Source organism: Thunnus albacares, chromosome 6 (genome assembly GCF_914725855.1).
Source record: "Thunnus albacares chromosome 6, fThuAlb1.1, whole genome shotgun sequence".
NCBI lineage: Eukaryota > Metazoa > Chordata > Actinopteri > Scombriformes > Scombridae > Thunnus > Thunnus albacares.
Genome location: NC_058111.1, coordinates 11,901,254 through 11,907,253, shown reverse-complemented (window position 1 = coordinate 11,907,253; position 6,000 = coordinate 11,901,254).

The following is a 6,000-nucleotide window of genomic DNA, read 5'->3' as shown; positions in this document are numbered from 1 at the left end:
CACAGATCAAAACATACTGAGTCAATCTGTTGTTTGTCACTTTGGATTGACTTTGAAAGTTTTTTCTTTATTTATCCTTTGGTTTGTCCCATGTCAACTTCTGGCATCCAAAAAGGTTGGTAAAGCTGGTTGGTTAAAGGAATTAGAAGTTTAATTAGATTGATACCACAAGAGTGGTTTTGATTTTCTCACTTGTCTCTCAGCCAGAAAGCTAATGAGTAGATTTCCAAAATGTCAAACTACTCCTATAAGTCAAAATTTTAATATTGTGGACAAAATTCAGGAAGGACTTTCACAAGTCTGCCAGTTCATTCAATTAGATGATTAGATAACAGTGGGATTTGTCAACAAATGATCATCTCCAGACTCTGAGGAGGAGGGGATGAGCGGTCGGAGAGTTCAGGTTGAGGGTAAGGTCCAGCTCAGTCTGTGGAACGGTACATGGCCGCTTGTTCCTGTATCTCACGCACATGCTATGTAGCCCTTGCCCTTTTTATTTCAGCTACTTTCCAAATGTTCCGGTCTGTGCACCGACCAGGTTGCGAGCTGACGAACGAAAGGTCACGAGAGGTCAGTAAGACACCAAAAGCTGCCAAGCACCACCTTGAGCCATCATCTGTACTCGCAGCATGTCTCTGGATGTCACTCAGAGCATTAAGAAACATTGAAATCAGGCGTATTCTGGCTGAGTCCAGCTTTAGAGAGCAATCATATCAAGAGAAAACCTTTCACACGATACTGAGTGATTCACTCATGACTTCCAGTTGCCAGAACAGAAACAATACGGATGACATGTTTAACAAACAGTACACCGTTTCATACCTGTTATTTGCATTTGAATGATGAGAATCACAAAAGGTGCAAGGGCAAACAAAGCACGTGAATGTTGTGTTTCCTGTTTTGCGAAACAATTCAGAGTAGGTGCTGTTAGATAAAAAAAAATATCTATAAAATTAAACTCAGCACCTGGACTTTTGCAGGATATTTGCATAAATGTTGATATTTCTAATTATTTTAATCTAAACTGTATTTCAGTTATCTGATATCCAGCTGTAGGACTGGCCCATTTTCTTTTGAGGCCCCAAGTATAGCAGGTGTTATAAACTTTAAAGATACAAAAAATTTAAGTGATTTATCTTAAACAGTTGTTTGTTCAGTTGGAAGTTTATTTTTTTACATCGGAAACTATCAATCTGAATTTATAAGCCAACACAGATGTGAAGTCCTTATTATAGTGCTCAGAGAAATGGAAATTGTAAATATATGGAAAACATTGTTTGAGTGCCCTATTTTAAGCAGTGACTCCATTCAGGATTCTTTTAAAGCCAAAAATATTCACTTGTGACTCATCACCACAGGATGCATATGTCAATGAGTTATGAGTGGTTTTAGTTTTCAGAGTTCAGAGGAAGTAAAACTCTTAAATATAGCGGAAAAAAGCAAAGATTGTCTCTAATTTTGTGTAGCAGAAATGTTCTTCTTTACTTTCTTGTTACGTAATCATCTTGCAACTCCCACCTTGAGCCACCAGAGGATGGACACTTGTCTGAACATGACCTCTGTTAAAGGACAATGCCAGTGTTATTCTATATTTTTCTTATTGTCAACAAATTGTATGAAAAGACCAAAACCGACAATGTTTATAATAATCACTCAGAAGCACTCAAGCCCATTGGCTCCTATTGAAGATGTCAATCTTTAAAAGCAAGTCACAAATATACTTTCATGTTCAAAAAAAGGCAAAATAATTACCTAAAACACCTGCAGCTTTCAACTAATTTTACTAAAGCATTTTATTGAGGACTATTTTCAGCATCATATACACATTTGGTGCTCTAATGAGTATTTACAATGGTGTTTTTGGACAACAGTGGAGCTGTATGGCACAGAGGAATAGGCTAAATCTTCAGCTACACAGAAAACACTTGTTAGTGGGATCAATTCATTGTTGGTTTTGTGGACAATAAGAAAAATACACACTATCGCCGGCCTTATTCTTTATTTCAGTAGGCTACATCAGACATGACTGCAGTGCTGGTCTGTGCCTGAGATGTCTGCTGATGGATGGCCAGATGGAGAAACAGGAACAGGTGGACTGTCCCTGCTCGGGATGGTCCCTGTCCCTCATTGCTCAACATGTGTGTCACCAGCCTGTGTGAGGGCGTAATGGGCAGTCCGTGTTCCACGCCACGCTCCAGTGCACAGGCCGCTTTCACAACAGGCGTGATGGTCTGTGTACTGGATAAACTGTTTTTGCTGTTTGTTATTATTTGTCGTTAATGGTTGACAGATTTTAAATGGAGACATGTGAAAATGCCAGAATATGTACGCCAATGTGTTGTCACCCACAGGTGGCGAGACCTCAGTATTTTTGTGTGCGTACGTGCATGTGTGTGTGTGCATGCCTGTTAATACTAATGTTACTTGTTTGTTACCTTTCCGATCAAAAATGTCTTTCTTAAAACATGTTCACACATATTTTTAGTCTTTTTTAGTTGAAAAATCTGTTACTTTGTTCAATTTTATATCATTTGTCAACTCTCCTATGGTGGCAAATCCAATAAATGTGACTAATTTGTTGGTATTGAATTCTGCTTCACATGTATTTTAGTTCATGTTTTTTTCCTTTAACCCAACTTATCTTGAGTTTCAAACACAAATCTAACTCTTCCATTAACTCTTTGTTCCCATGTGATTGTGTGAAAAGTTTCGGTCGCAGACAACAAATGGCCCATTTATTCTGTTTTAAGAAAATCAATCAGTTTCTTTGGGCCCTTAAAACTAACAATTGAGTCATTAACGTGTCGCCGGAGATGACAGAGCTGCAGACAGACTGTAATTTATCTGTTTCCACTGGGCTATTAACTTTACTCACATAACGCAGCGGCTGGCACTTTACACCAGAGCGAAGGGCAGCTAAGGTGTGCATCTCGGGGAAACTTTATACAACAATAGTAGCAGCAGATAAGAGAGCATGTGTAATCTGTGTAATGACACCCAAAGCAGCAGACTTTTAGATGAGAGGCCGCAGACTGAGAGAGAAAAAACTGATAGGTATTTGCTTCAAAAGAACACAAAGTACCATTAATAAAACATCAATATAGTAAAATGATTAGCATTCCTATAAGGACCTTAAGTGTGTCTCTAAGACTTAGCAGGGCATTTGCATGGTCCTTTTATTGCCACCTGTTTATCTCCGCAATATTGTAACTGGGACATTTTAGTTGTTATATGTAATATGTGTGTAATATTCTTCAAAAAGTCACATTAGGATTATCACAACAACACAGATTATTCACAACAAAGTCTCAGTGCGTCGTATTGGCTCTGGTGTTAATAGATTTAGGGCAATCCCGTGTATTACTAATGATCAACCACATTGATACTACACTGAAAGATTACACGTCTGACCAATAATTGGCTAAGTATCTTGTTGTAAACCACCATACATATTCACAGAAGAGGCCTTCTGCGTCCACATTTTTTTGTTGTTGTTGTTGTTTACAGAAAGTTTACACCTGTCAAAAATAAATAAACAAATTTAAAAATACTGTATTTTCTGTTCCAGAAATGGGGATCATAAAAAGATGATTTGTTCCAGAAACCAGGTTTGCTGAAAATATGCTGTATGTCTGTTTCTATGGCAACTGGTGCCCTGAAAATAACCTGTTGACCAGAAGGTCACCTTGACCTGAACTCAGGTCAGTTATCAAGCTTCAATTCTCAACTAGGTGATACCATCTGCTGATCCTTCATCTCATTTTTTATTCATTCAGAATGAATGAAATGAAATGAAAATGTTAGAATTTTAATTTATTCATTAGCGTTAAGCCCTCAGGATGCACATTAGTTTACTTTTCTGAGTAGAAATAGTTGAATAGACCCGAAAATATATATAAAACATATATTTTGCCATGTTTATATATTTGAATAGATATCACAATTAAAATATGAATTTCTATATTAAAATAACAATATATTTGCACGTGCACGGCTGTATTGTGAAAATAGCATTTTCACAACCAGTGGCAGAAGTACTTTGGTATTTTTCCACCTGGACTCTATTTCCCCATCTTTATGTCTAAGTGACTAATGGGGACAACAATTTTTGAAATTGGCCCAGTGAGAGCGCTTCATCTGGCAGCCACGAAACTGGCTGCAATGTAATCCATTGGGGCAATTGCACCAGTCAATGTACATCCATTGAAAGTGTTTGTTTTTACCGCTGACAGGCTCAGATTATTATCATAAGTGTCTGACAACATTATGGAAATGACTATGCAGAGAAATAAAACGTTCTTCTTTACCTTTCGCTTGTTTGTTATTGTGTCTAACCAAGTCTCGCTCAAAGAGAAGGCTCATTGTGAAATCTCATGAGACTTGAGTTGTTATTGAAATCAGCTAATATAATAACTAGTCAGAGTTGGAGAGAGGAGTGTTGGGAGGACTTTGTTGTACTGGAGTACAGAAAGTGTAGCTTGGTGTTATCTACCAGATTTTCAAAGTTTTTGTTTTTTTTTCTTGATTTCGACAACTCAACTCTCGCAAGATTTCATGAGACAGGCTCCAGGTTGAAAAATACCAGTTTCCCTTTAAGTAAAAGTAGCAATACCACAATGAAAAACAAAAAAACTTAATTACAAGTAAAAGTCCTACATTCAAAATCTTACTTAAGTAAAAGTACATGAGTATTGTCGGAAAAATGTACTTAAAGTATCAAAAGTAAAAGTAAAAGTACTCATTATGCAAAATAGCCTAATTTAGAGTGTTATATTTATCATACCTGTTTATATATTTTTTGAATATTAATACTGATTCATTGACATGTTTATGTAAGCAGCATTTTAATGACTGAACATATGTTTTACGTATAAAATATTGATCTGAAAAGTAGCCAGTAACTATAGCTGTGAAATAAATGTAATGGAGTAAAAAGTAGAATATTTCCCTCCTGAAATGTAGTGGAGTTGAAGTATAAAGTGGCACAAAATGGAAATACTTGACATTATAGGCCCTACTTAAGTACTTGAGTAAATGTACTTAGTTACATTCCTCCACTGTTTACTAAGTCTCATTTAAACCCATATTTACTGAGAATATAGGTTAAAAGTCACTACACTAAACACATTTTCTCATATAGGTTACTCTGTCACCAATAAAGCTGTACAATATACTTTATAGTTTCTATAAAACTATTGGCCTTGTTCGACTATATAACCCAAGATAAGAGCGCAGGTGCAACAAGTTACAACATTGAACTATATCAGACTCATTAGTCGATGTATGGATGCTGTGTTTGCTGTTGTTTTACTGTATGTACCCGGTCTGTCAATTACCATAATGATCCTATAATAAAAGGCTCCATTGTCGCCTCAGGAACAGTCACTGATATCTGAAAATGAGGCTTTAATATTGAAAAGTCGAGTCATGATTCAGCTCGCTGTGAATAACGAGTTTAAGGGCTTTTAAGGACTTTTCGAAGAGCTGAAAAATCCAGTTTATACAGTGTAAATCATCAGCAGTGACAACGAGCAATTCACATTATTGTGGCTTTACTTTTCAGGGTTTATTTCCCAGTTTTTCTTTTCTTTTTAAATACTTCCTGTCAAATTAAAGTGTTCAAACTACACGCAACATCTCATTAGCTGATGTTCATGTTTTATAAAGTTCACAGAGTTAAAATTTTGAATGTGCTTGTCTTTTATAGTCAGATTGGACGCCTTTAACGTCGCGCTGTGTGTTTTCAGCTTCTCCTGTCGGGACAAAGAGGAGGATGAACGAAGCTAAACTCACCTTTATTATTGATTTTTATTTTCAGAATATTTCCAACAGGAAGCAAAGGTGACACCTCATCAGAGTGTGATCCCTAATAATCCCAAACTGCTCCTGTAAATTAATGATTAGGAGTTTGTTTAACCTCTGAGGTTTTCTTTACATTTGCAAATAAGCTAAAACTTAAGCACTGAATTCAGCAATTAAAGTTTACACTGTGTCGTGTGC